This window comes from Adiantum capillus-veneris, chromosome 10, assembly GCF_014529385.1.
Source record: "Adiantum capillus-veneris isolate H3 chromosome 10, ASM1452938v2, whole genome shotgun sequence".
NCBI lineage: Eukaryota > Viridiplantae > Streptophyta > Polypodiopsida > Polypodiales > Pteridaceae > Adiantum > Adiantum capillus-veneris.
The window spans coordinates 93,578,316-93,591,898 of record NC_140940.1 but is presented as its reverse complement, the minus strand read 5'-3'; the positions used below and the strand labels follow the sequence as shown (position 1 = coordinate 93,591,898).

At 38.9% G+C, this 13,583-nt stretch overlaps 1 pseudogene; it reads left to right on the top strand.

The window, feature by feature from the left end:
• Positions 1–2,545: 2,545 nt before the first annotated feature.
• LOC147449256 (uncharacterized) lies at positions 2,546–3,906 on the top strand (annotated as a pseudogene).
• The last annotated feature ends 9,677 nt before the right edge of the window (positions 3,907–13,583 follow it).

Genomic DNA, 13,583 nt, shown 5'->3' with positions numbered 1-13,583 from the left:
TTGCCAAAAAAATCATAAAATCATTATATCTTTTTGTAGAGATGGCCTTTTTTATGTTTATAAAAGCCAAGTGTTAGCATTTAGTGTTACAAAACAATGGAATGCACTTCCAAGATAAGTTTTCAAGTCACATGTAAGCTATGGACATAATTTCATACTTGAGCACATGTTGAATAAGAGAATAATTGGTCTTCCAAAGGTCCCCTCATGAAATTGGTACTATTGTAGTGCAATTTGACAACTACAAATGACTTTATATGTCTAAACCTAAAAACCACGTATTTTTTGGGCTACCTAACTCAAGTAAATCTCGTTGCTTGAACTCTATCTTGAATTCTTTATCGTGCAAAAACTCTTAAAAATCTTGAGTTCTCCATAATAACATTGAAACCAAGGTTTTAGGCACCCCAATTGTGTATGTACCACGTACTTTGATACATTAAGTTGATCTACATGGAAAGTTTGATATTATTTGAGGTTTTGAATGCTTATGTCTCAAGAATGAAAATATGAAAGTTTCCACTTATGCAGTTTTGAATATTTAAAATGATCCAATACTTTTTGCATACCAAAGCCCTTCTACTTGCCACCTTGAGTGCTCAATGGAAAGGGCAAGAACTCTATCACTTTCTAAAACTCACAAATACATCAGAAACATATTTTTTTTGTATACAACAATATGCTTGAAATGACCATATCAAAGACATGGAGCTTTCCATTATTTTATATACTCCAAAGTCAAATTTTTTGCACATGAAACTTTCAATTATCTATAGCAAAATTGTGGAAGAGTCACCTAAAATTTTCTACAAGGTCACTTCATTTTTTCTTGAGCTTACAAAGGTGATTTCTTCAAAGCCTCAATCGCAGTCTTACGAGGGTGAACTTGATGAGTATAGTTCTTGATCATGATAGATTCTAAAATACAACATTATATTTTTAAAAGATCCTCTAGCTAACATATTTTAAGCATATCAAGAGGGTTTTCTTAAATAAACCGTCTAATGCCATTAGGTTTTTAATTTAAATTTGTTAAAAAAGGACACTTGAAGTGTCCTATTTTGGTACCAAACTAGTGTTAATGAGACATAAGTGAGAGAGTGTTTTATATGTTACAGAGAGAAGAGAGGGGTGGGAAAAAGACATTTTAAAATTCATTTACCCCCCTCTCTTTCGGGTTACTAAATAGACTATTTTGGAATTACCTTTGAAAATTAGCGCTCAAGCTGCCACACCCGTGGTTTAGAGACTGTTGATTGCAAAGAGTAGTGGATAGGGTCTAACATTGCTTGGTTGATTACAATTCTTGCTGAGCTTGCTAGTAGCTCAATAATGGTTAAGCCGAAGGCAAGCCCCAACAAAATCCATTATTAAGTCTATAGTTCCCAATGATGTACCTCAAACTAAGCCCTTTTCAACCAAGTAGCAGAAATTGATTGTAGCAGAAATTGAAATAACAATAGTGAGCATTTCCTTTAAGATAATTCTTAAAGAGCATAAGAAGAGTAAATGATTAAAGGTAGGAAGATGAAAATTACACCTGATTAGCTTGGCATGAAAAATACTTGTAAAAGAGAGAGAGAAAGGATTAGAGAAATTGACAACAATTGAGGACCGGGTTTATGTTGAGCCGGTCCCCCCTCCAAATGGATTTTGTATTATAGATTCCCCCACAAAGAGAGACTTGGTACAATACAAGCTTGTGTTCCTTGAGACCTTGTTGGTGCAATGAAAATGGTAGACTTCAAACACCAAAATTATGCCCTTAATTATCTTGCAAAAGTAGTAACACTAGTCCTATAATTGGACACTGAAGTGTCCTGAGACACTAAAGTGTACTCTGAACACATGAATTTTGTCCCTTTTTTTAATGCACACTTTAAGCCAATTTTCCCATAAAACATAATGTACGTTTAGAGTATGATTCCAAAAATATTGTGAAGTTTTAATTTGGGTCAAATGGTGAGTGCTAGTGGGTTAAAATTTCAAGATCTATGTGCTCTTGTTTTTCATGGGCGACCTTGCATGGCTATGGAACTCTCACCTTGGGGCTGAAAGTGATGCCTGCCATTGGATCTCCATGGCAATCCAACACACAAGATCTTTGGATATTAGAAGAATTGTAAGTGAAACTAAAGCCTTATCATGTTGATTTGCATTTCTTGAGCAAAATCAAAAACCTGGCCAAAATCTGCAACATCGCACACAGGCAAAACAGTGCTCGATAATCCCCCTCTGGGTGTCGCGCTCGCCCACGAATTTTGCTCCATGCCACTGCGACCTCATCCTTGCTAACAGGGCTGCCTTCCAATGCATTTTGTTGCACTTTAGAGAGACGAGAGCTTCTCTACCCTCCACAGGATTCGATGTTGAGTGGGCAAAAGAAGCTCACCCACTTGATTGGGAGACCAAGAAGTACAAGGGATAGATTGTGTCCTATAACTCACACAAAGGATTGTTCAAATGCATTTTCGATGGTGATGAGACTGCCTACATGTTGTCATGGGAGTTTATACGCATGTACATTGTATCTGAGGAGAAAATGATGCTCGATATGCGTAATGATACTGCATTTGATGTCAATGATGATCTCTCCTTGGCCAAATTGTTTTCATGTCAAAAGAGGGAAAATCAGAGTGAATGTATTGCCTTGTGTAGAAATGCCTATTGTCCTTGATGCAGTTGTAATACGGCTTGTGGTCATTCCCATTTGATGCATGTTATGGACGATATGGATGATGCGCTTACTATACATGCATTGTCTACACATGTGGAAGGAACGACTAAGGAAGCCCCTTGCTTGTCAACATTTGCTTCTATTGCAACTATGCCTCTTTTAGGAGTGTCTGGTGCACCTCCTACAACATGTAAGACAGGTCGACCTCCAAAGTGTGTCATTGTGGGTAGAGGGCGGCCAAAGGCCCAACATGCTCTTTTTTTTTTTTGATGGCCGTGCTAATAATGTGAATGTGGACTCTCATGATGCATCTAGAAAGGTTGAGAGGAATCATGCAAGAAGAATTCATGATGCTAATGGCGATGTAGAGAGTAGTCATGCTCGTGGCAAGGGCTACAAGCTTCTCAAAAGGCATGGAAAAGTGCAAAAGATGCTTGTTACAAAAGGTCGCAAATCAAGTATGAATGAAGCACGTGATTCTTGTGATGAGCATGGATCTATGGGAGAAAAAGATGAATGCGAGGACAAGCTTTTGGAGGCCAAATGGCTGGTCTTGTGGGACAGTGATGATGAGTCCGATTGGACTAATGTGACTATGCCTTCATGGAAGAGTGGTGATAAGATGCATGTCAAGCCTGATGGTACATTCAGAGTGCTTCCCACGTTTGTAGATATTGGAGGTCCAAACTTGGGAAAAGTACCAAGAGAGCTCACAGAAATTCAACTTTTTATAGCATTGTTCGCGTTAGACTTGATTGACATGATTGTGGGTGAGACAAATAGATATGCATTGGAAAAGCAAGAACAAGTCTTATGTAAGTATGGCTCCACAAGAAGGTGGAATGACCTTGACATGCACTATTTTCTACAATTTCTTGGTGTTTCTCTTGGCATGGCTTTGCAGTATATGCCAAACAAAAATTATTATTGGAAAGGGGAAACTTGTGGTGTCATGCATTATCCAAATTATGTTGAGGAAATGGGGCAAACTGAGGAAATGGGGCAAACTGCATGTAAGAGATAACTCTCAAAGGCCACTTCTTAGAGGAACGTGAGAGCATAAGCTGTGGCAAGTCTTGCCATTAGAGGAAAGGTTGAATGCAACATTTCAATTGAACTTCTCTTGTGGGAAAAATGTGACTGTTGATGAGAGGATTATACCGTCTAAATGAAAGTTGAATCCATGCAGAGTATATAATCCCAAGAAGCCTCACAAGTTCGTGATTTGATAGAGCACCTTTGCCCATCTTCCATTGAGTCTGACAACCAGTTTCATAGGTCCACTGCTCAGGCCCTCATTGCTGAGTCGATTAGTTTCTTTTTTTTTACTTGTTAAGTTGTTAGAACTTAGAACTTAAGATGCATGGTGTAGTATATGTAGTGTTTTAAAGGGTTGTTGCACATTGTAAATTGTTGGGCTTGTCAAAAACATGCTTTTGAATGGAAGAAAATAGGGACAAATAATAAACTTAAAACTATTTTGATTTTTAGATCACAATTTGAAGCATTTATCGATAATTATACTAAAACTTTGTTGATTTTTTTCAAGGCAAGCCTGAAATCTTGCTGAGATTTTACAACATCATTGGCTTAGTGATAGTCTGTAGAAATTATAATGCATTATTTCAATTTTCAAAGTCCATTTAAGAGTTTGACTGCCCATTAAATAATGCGGACTATGTATACAATATATGTTGATTTTTTGTTAAATAAGGACTTCATCTACCTTAGTGAAAGACTCATGAAAGATTCAATATTGATCTAGCAAAATAAAGGATTTGTATTGTTTAGGATTAGGTGTTCACTACACTATTCAGATTTTTGGATGTTCATTGCCAATGCTCTAAAAAAGAACTTGGAAAATGCCCTCCGTTAGAGCTTGTAAACCCTTTGTTTTATATGCTTAAAGTGTTTAATATGCTTGAGCCTTAAAGAGTTTTATATGTTTCAATCTTTCATTTTGGGCCATACTCATAATTTTGAGTGTTAGTGCTGCATTAACTCAATATCAAATGTACATTAAATTTTAAGCCGCCGGGTGTGTGATGTTGTAGGTTTTCTTTCAAAGACTCAAAGATTCCTTTCTTTTCAAATTTTTTTGAAGTAGCAAAGGCGGTCATTTTGAGTGCAGATTGCTTTTAGCAATACTTATCTATTGTAAATGTACATGTAAATTATTGGACAACCCAAAATTAGAATGTATTTATGTATTTACAATTAAAATAGTCTCATTTTGCCACATGGTCATATGGTTTGACTGGGTGTGTTATCTTGAGCTATCCATTCTTACCAAATGGCAATTTGTGCCTCTTTTTACAATAAAAAGAGTTACAATTTTTAAAATTGTTAAATTTTTTTCTACATAGTTACCAATTCTATAGTCTCATGGTCATATGGCTTGACTGGATGTGTTATCTTACGCTATAGTTTCTTACCAAACATTAGTTATGTCTCTTTTTACAATAAAAAAGAAAGCAGTCACGTCTCACATACCTTGGGTTGAGTGTCACACATAACAATGTCTATATTTTGCATATAATTACAAACATAGTCTCAATTTGTCACATGTTTATATGGCTTGGTTGACCGGGTGTGCCATCTTGAGCTATGGATCTTTACCTTGAGTTCTTTTAGCTTTCAAAGTGATATATGGTATACCATTGAGTCACATTAGGTCAATCTAGATGTCTTAATGTGATAGTTTTAAATACACTAGAAAATATCTACACATATGTGGGTTGACTTCTCATGTCTTTTTCTTCTTAGGATATCTATATAGTAGTTACTATGGCAGAGACTTCAAGTCATTATGGCAGTCCCTATGGCAGATGATAATCGCACCAATGCTTGGACTTGAATCCTGAAGATACGATCCAGACAAGCATACAATCTGAATTTGGCGTGGTCAACTTGGACTTGATTTTGCAATTCATTGGTTAGTGGTTCTTTTCATATGAAGTCTCTTTTGTTGTGCTCTGTTCTTACTATTGGTCTGTAGACTCTGGTTCTTTTGTTAAATAGAAGTTATAAAGATGGTTTATTCAATTTTCTCTTCAAGATTCTCAGACTCTGGGCTTTCTAAGGTGATTTCTTTTAGCTATATTAGTGGACCTTTTTTTGGTGTACGGTTAGCAAAAGAATCAAGAGCTAACTCGTTGAGTCTCAATATATTAAATGTGGCATTTTTTGTTTAACTGTGTAACAATCCAAATATGTCCCTCTAATCTTTTTCGTATTTCTTTTTAAAGGAATCTTGGAAGATTCTCCCATGTGGTTGAGGGGAAAATGAAAGGATTGGCACATGGAGCAGGGGGAGACAACCCATGCGTCGAGCAATGCTAGAGAGAGGGAGATTTTTTGGAGGAGGGAGGCAATGTGCCGGGGGGGGCAAATCTCAATCTCTCTCTCTCTCTCTCTCTCTCTCTCTCTCTCTCTCTCTCTCTCTCTCTCTCTCTCTCTCTCTCTCTCTCTCGCGCGCGCGCGCACGTACTGTGTTCGCTTCTCGAGGTGCTGAGAGAGGTTGTTGAAGCTAGCTGGGGGTTGGCAGATCAACAAAAGGAGGGACGAGGCCTACTGCAGAGGATGGTGTGTGCGTTGATGTGCAGAGTAGGGCATGGGTGGGAGGGTGGGAACGCAACCAGGCACAAAGGAGAGTGTGCCATGCTCTGGGCGAAAAGAGAGAGAGAGAGAGAGAGAGAGAGAGAGGTTGTTGCTGATGTGACAAATGCGCAAGTAAAAGGAGAGTAGGAAGCAGAGAGGGAGTTGCAGCACCTCAAGCCGCTGGTGTAGATGGGGCGATGGCAAGGGGGTGTGTTCCAAGTATTTGTCTTCGCCATGGGAGCAGGGCAAGAGGAGGCCGATGCGTGAGAAAAGGGGGAGATCATTGGGCTTTGCCTTTAGCATTATGCGATTGGGAGAATTAAGCGGAATTTTGAGGCCTAACTATTTAAGAGTAGGAGAATGGCCAGTATGTAGCTACAAACTCTTGATTGATCTTTGACCTTTGAATTGTAATAGCCCGGCTTGATTGTAAGCTTGCCTTAAAGTAAACCGGCAATGTTGTACAAACTTTAGTGTAAATATTAGCAAAAGCTTCAAATTTTGACTTAAAAACCAAAAGACTTTTAAGTTTGCCTTTATTTTATAGTCTTAATACTCTATTACACAGTGCTTGCAAAAGTTAGAATGAATAGAAACGTTTGAGTTTGGTACATGATATGTGTGTGTGTGTGTGTGTGTGTGAGTGAGTGAGTGAGTGAGAGAGATTTTAATAAGAAAGAGATACATTTAGAGAAAAATTTATTAGTTAATACCTTTAGTAATGTGGTTTGATTTAATAAGTGAAGTTTTCCATGGTTGAGCATGCCATTATTTGTTATTTAGAGAACAATCTATTTCATACGTGTGCCTTAAATCCCATGTGGAAGGCCTACTGAGTAGGTGGCTAGTATCAACTTTTTTTATATTGATATTTGTATCAATTTACAAGGGAAATGTTGCCCATTTTTTTGACAAATTACATTGAATTGATTGGCTTATTTTAATCTAGTACTCATTATATTTGTTGTTTTTCATGGTAGTTTGTTTTCTTAACATCTATTGCAAATAAAAACACACTACAATCTACACTTGTGTTCATTTGCAATTTATCATGTATTTTCGCAAAAGCACGTGTTTCTAAAATTGTCATCATTGTTACTAGTATACATAAAATAGTGGGTCATTACATTCCGTACGAACTTTGTATGAGGGGGGATGGCTCATTGCAAGAACGTCCATATCTTGTCCGTACATAGGGGGGTATGTTAGCATGTAAGATACCGTACATAGGGGGTTTCTCTAATTTGGATGCACGCAGGTGACATATCCCCATTACTAATAGTGAATCCCTCAGGCAGGCTGTCACCGTCTGCAAATCTATGGCCTCCTCTGTCAACGTCTATAGCTTGTCATCATCCCACTATCCCCTCGACTTGATCGACCTCACTATTCGTGTTTCCCCAAAGTGTTGCCCACTATTGCTACGTGCACACAAGCCGTTGCACCGGCTTGACCGCAAGTAGGGTTGGTGATGCAAGCAGTTAGCGATGCCGGGCTCATGAAGCCCATCCTACGGCCTTGCTACATGCCAAGCTACTCTCTCCCATGTACCCCATTCCCGCGCTCTGATACCAATTGTTGAGCTCGGCGAGGAAGCAAACAACATCGCGAAGAGGCATGGCTATGGAGAGAGAGAGAGAGAGAGAGAGAGAGAGAGAGAGAGAGAGAGAGAGAGAGAGAGAGAGAGAGAGAGAAGATAGGCACACAATTCTGTACAAATGAAAGAGAGCTCATTTAGGGTTTTCTTGAGCCTTATAAAGGCTTTACAATAAGAGGTTCACACATGGACGACCGCCCAAGTTGGACTAACCCCAACATCTTCTTGCATGTAGTTGGATGGACGAAAAGACTTTTTTTTTCCTTCCAATGTCTATGGTATGCAAAGTGGTGAAGTATTGAGGTAGATAGGAAGTGATCATAAAGTTACACTTACTTGTCCAAACATAGCCATCTAGTATAACAAGAACAAAGCAGGTTGCGATGCATTTGATAGTATGGTCTTGGGATCTGGGTACAATTTAGAGACTACTATACATGGTTGGAAGTGGTGGCATGCATTGTTTTGGGGCATGTTGGATTTCGTTTTTGCAAATGTGTACATAATTTGGAAGTGTTTGCATGGCAAAAAAAAATGCAAATCGATTTCAGTTTATGATTCGTTTGCAAGAACAACTTGTTGATAACCACTTTCAAGGATTCTCACATGTAAGGCAGTTTTGTATACAAGTGGTTCGATGGAAGGACATAGGCTCATGAAGTTGAGTGCAAAGGCAAGCAATTTTTGCTTTGTATGTGCCACTAAACGGAAAAGGCCTATCTGTGAAGGAAAAGAAGTGGCTAGGTCAAAGCCATCAAGGACACTTTATGGTTGCCCTAAATGTAAGAAATACCTTTGCACAGATCCTGGCTTTGCCAAATACCATGTCATGGTGGGGTATGATTGCATGGGTGTAACTACAAAGTGAGTCGTGCAATCCTATAATCGCCTAGTGGAAGTTTGAGGTTCTTGAGGCTATGTTGCTGCCATTTTATGTCTTGATTGTATTTCACCTCTAGCTTTGACATTGAGTTCACAGGTTGAATTGTTTTTCTTCGTCATAAGCTAAGATTCTCAACTTGTTCTCCATTGTGACATGTATACCATATGTATCAATGTCGACTTGTAAATTCATATGCGTATTTCATTAGGGAAAATTTGGACTCACAAAGGGGCCTTATAAGGAGTTTGACTTCCTCTCTCATGTCCAAAACGGACTTGCGGTAAAAAATTTTGCAAATCAACTCTAAACTTGGCGAGGATTTGATAGTTAGAATCTACTCTTCAAGTTCTTTCTATTGATATATAGCACGCCATGCAATTCCTCATATTTTGAAAGATTTTATTTTTTATTCTCTTGTGATGTGACAACTCCGTTTAGAATAGAATCTTTCAAAATATAAGGAATCTCATGGCGTGCTATATATCAATAGGAAAAGCTTGAAGAGTAGATTCTAACTGCCAAATCTCCGCCAAGTTTAGAGTTGATTTGCAAAAATTTTACGGCACGCCCACTTTGACATGAGACAAGAAGTCAAACTCCTTATAAGGCCCCTTTGTGAGTCCAAATTTTCTCTAATGGGATTTGCTGTTTTGGTGAATGTCACCATAAAACAGAATTTTTTGTACATGAAAATGATTTTTCTTAAAGTGATAGTTGATCATCTATCATTCCCTAACTTGCAAAGAGGTCTTACAAATTTACAATTCACTCAAATGATTTTTTTTTTTGAAAGACAATTATGTATGCGTAAAATGTAGATTGATGTTTTGTACCATGTGATACTTTAGAGGTTTTATGTAAAGGTCATTTAGTTTTTTTGGTTTGTCTAATAATACTCTCATCTTGTATGTAAAACCTCTTAAAAAGGAGTTGGTCAAATGATCCATGATAAAGTTGCTAGAATTCTTTGCAAAACACCCAAAAAGGACACTTTAATGTCCCTTTTGGTACCAAACTAGTGTTAGCATATTCCCAGCCTCAATCCCAAGGCCTCAAACACCTTCAAAGGTGAAGAGAGCTAGCAAGGAGTGAGGGAAGGGAAGAGGAAGAAGAAGTAACATAGGACAAAGAAATAGTCTCCTCACTTTTATTACTCTTGTAGCTCAGCATAGCATAGTAGCATAGTAGTGGAGATGAAGAAGATGGCAAGCTAAGGACTTTTAACACTTATCATTGGAGGTCTTTGCTAACCCTAAGGTCTTTTAAACTCCATTATCTGGTCATTGCTCTTTAATAGACCATCTCCCGTTTGGACATGTTTCCTTCTCTCCCTTTCGCCTCGTGCTATGCTAGATCTAAAAGCACATGTCTATATTCTAACTCTTGTTCCCATTTATTTTTCCACATTAAATGATCAGTTCAATATAAGAAAATCATTTGGGTTAGCTAAATATTAGATTTTATGACACTGCACATCCATGTTCTCAACTGTATAACGAGCAAGATTCTTGATGCTACACAAAGACGATTGATGCCACTTATTGATGTACTACTCAACCTGCTTTTTGGCTTAATGAGGAAGATAGTGTTGCAAACCTTGAGAGGGAAGTAGATCCTATCTAGAGAGCTTAATGGAGAAGGAGCAGGATACTTGTTGAGGAAAGAAAGAGGGATGATCTAGCAGAAGGATATGTTGTAGATCTTTAGCTTTAGGTAGAGGTGTTTAGTGAGGTTCATAGAGAAATGGAAAGTTTCAGCTTGAGGAGAATGCAACAAGCTTGAGGAAGGAAAGGAGGTTCAAACTTCTGTTGCAAAGCTTTTGGGAGGGAAAAATGAAGGGGAGGAAAGAGAAGCAACTTACAAGGTGAAGTGAAAAGAAGTGAGAGATGGTATAGTAGAGAGAGAGGGAGGGAATGATCAGCACGTTTTTTGAGAGACCCCCTTTTAGGAGAGAGGGGGGAGGAATTGGCAGCCACTAGAGAGAGGAAGGATTGGGTTTTACTCAACTATTTAGAGAAAATTTCAGTGTTTCGAATTTATAAGAGATTTCTCTTTATATTTTATAAAAGAGTACAATTTTGACCACTTACTTTTAGGCCCTGTCATACCCACCATTTTAGTTCACATGGCATCCACCCATTTTCCCCTTTCATAATCTCCTTTTTACTCCCATGGAAAACAAAGGGGCTCCCTTAGATCCCATTTCCTTCCTAATGGATTATGCTGATTTGTCTTTGGACCTCTTAAGTGTGAATTTATGCATATACTGATGGATCTTTTAAATTACATGTTGGGCTATCATTTATATATCATAGAGGTATCAAATCCTATCCTTTAAAACGTGTCCACGGTTTCCATGACATGGCAATGATGCTTCTAGCAAGTGTGCTTTAAACATTGTTGAGAAGTGCCTAGTGTGGTTGGCCTTTGACTGTGAGAGTTCGCAACAAAATTAAATGAGTCGCAAAAGATTTGAATCAAAAGACACACCAAACAATAACAAAACTCCAGCCATGAAAGCTTTACTCTAAAAGAGAACCAGGATCAACTCAAAACTCTTGTGTTTGTGATGATTGGGTGTAGCCTCACTCCCAATTGCACAAATACAATGTATGTTTGCCCTATGTAAAACCCTTTCTTTCTCCTTCAATTATTCGTCAAGGCCATTTTATGGAATTCAACACTTTCATAGACAAGCTTACACACCTTTTTGAAGAGAAGAAAACCTAATCGGAACCCTTGTACACTCAAACATGGGGTTAGAACAATGCACGATTGCACTAGTGACTCCATAGAAGAAGTATCCCTTCACAGAGAGGCTAAATGAGCTGGTACTCCTCTTCTAAAATGTTGCTCCAACTGTCATAGTCATGGAAATGTCAGTGATGTGGTCTTTTGAGCCATTGTTGACCATTTTTGGATCATTTTGATGACCATTTTTTGTCATTTTAAGCCAGAAAATGTCCTTTTCCCCCCGTAAAAAGCCCAAACGAGCTGGAAAAAATCCCTTAATTGTGAAAAACTTGCATTACACTCAAATTACATGTTGAACCTCATTTTTCCACTTGGAAAGCACTTTAGATACATCGTTTATGGTTGTAGACAAAATCTGCTATTTTGGGTTGAAATCGTTCGCACTGAACTTTCTAGTTGAAATGAGTGTGCCGTCTCCATGCACTCAAGAAAAGATCAATCAAATAGGGTTGCAAATGGCCCCTCTAATGTTTGCTATTGGATCCCGTCCTCTGGCACACTGGGCCGCGGATGTGTCGGCTATTAGGCTCACTTGGTGTTGGTAGCCACTCTGAGTTCCAGTTTAATGAGAGAATAGTGGGAGCATTCGAAGTCAAAAAGATCAATCAAATAGGGATGTCCACTGGCCCCTCTAATGTTCATTATTGGATCCCACCCTCTGGTAACATTACTCGAAGATAGTGTTACTGCAAGAGGGGAGATTCAAGGGCTCTCTCTACCAAACAACAATCAACTACTAGCGAAGCAATTTGCTGATGACTCCCTACTTTTCCTCAAAGCATGCTTGCGGGTAATTAGAAAGGCCTTGGAGATTATACAAATGTATGCCATAGCATCTGGGTCGAAGTGTAGTACTGTATGTACATTTCCAAATTGGACATATTCTAATGCAATAAAACACGCCACAGTGCCATGTCCAAGGCCTCCCCACCCGAATAAGACATGTACACGACTACAACCGTGCAAGCCTTGGTCTTTAGCAAGCTTATCCAACTAGGTAAAAACGGGATATGAGGCAACATCATACATAAGAGGGCTTATGGAACAACCCTATCTCATTGATCTTTTTAAAGGCACTTTATAATTTTCCATGTATAAGCATCCTTGAGTATGCTCATTCCCCAAGTAGATAGATATATTTCCTCTCTCTTGGCCCAAATCCGATTTTGCCGAATATATGAGAGATGAACTCCCACTACATTGTGCCAAAAGCCTTGAAGAAATCTGTAAGGCCAAGGGAAACCCAGGGGGGTCACAGACCTAGGCCAAGGGCCTAACTACATGGTGTGGATAGGGAATTATAAGAATAGACTAGGGCTAGGAATTCTAGTACTTATATAAAGGGTGGTAGGGAGGAGGTGTAAGACTAGGGGAACTAGTGCCTTGGAGTCCACCTCCCAACCTCCCACTATATAGCAAGCTCCCAGCCCTTTGCCCTACTTGAACTCCCTTTCCACACTACGTAGCCCGGCCTTGCCCTTGTCTAGTCCAGCCTGTCCTGACATTACTCCCCCCTTAAAGAAGAGTTTTCGTCCTCGAAAACAAAAGTGGGAAACTTCTTCTTAAGAACACTAATGTTTTCTCAAATGGCACCTTTCTCAGGTCAATCTTTCCACTTGATGAAGGCTTGTTGACGTACATGATGACACGTACGTAAATCATGATAGTCGAGAATACGTTCAGGTTCATGCGGTAAGGTAGGAGGTTCAACGAAATCGACCAAAATCTGTTGGCCAATGACATGGTCGTCCCCATGTAACCGCTTACATAAACTGCATACATGAAACACTGGATGAATACGAGAATGTGTAGGTAGCAATAATTTGTAGGCACGATTACCTACTCGCTTGAGTATTTTGAAAGGCCCACAATATCGTGGAGATAATTTAGGTGTTGGCCCAGTTTTCAGACTTTTTGAATGTTCTGGCACACGTAAAAATACTTCCTCCCCTTCCTCAAAGGTAACTTGCCGACATTTCTCATCAGCGTACTTCTTATACCGATCTTGCGCTTGTCTGACACTCTGACGAGGGAGTTTCAGCATATCCATGTGATCTTGGAGAAAATCCTTA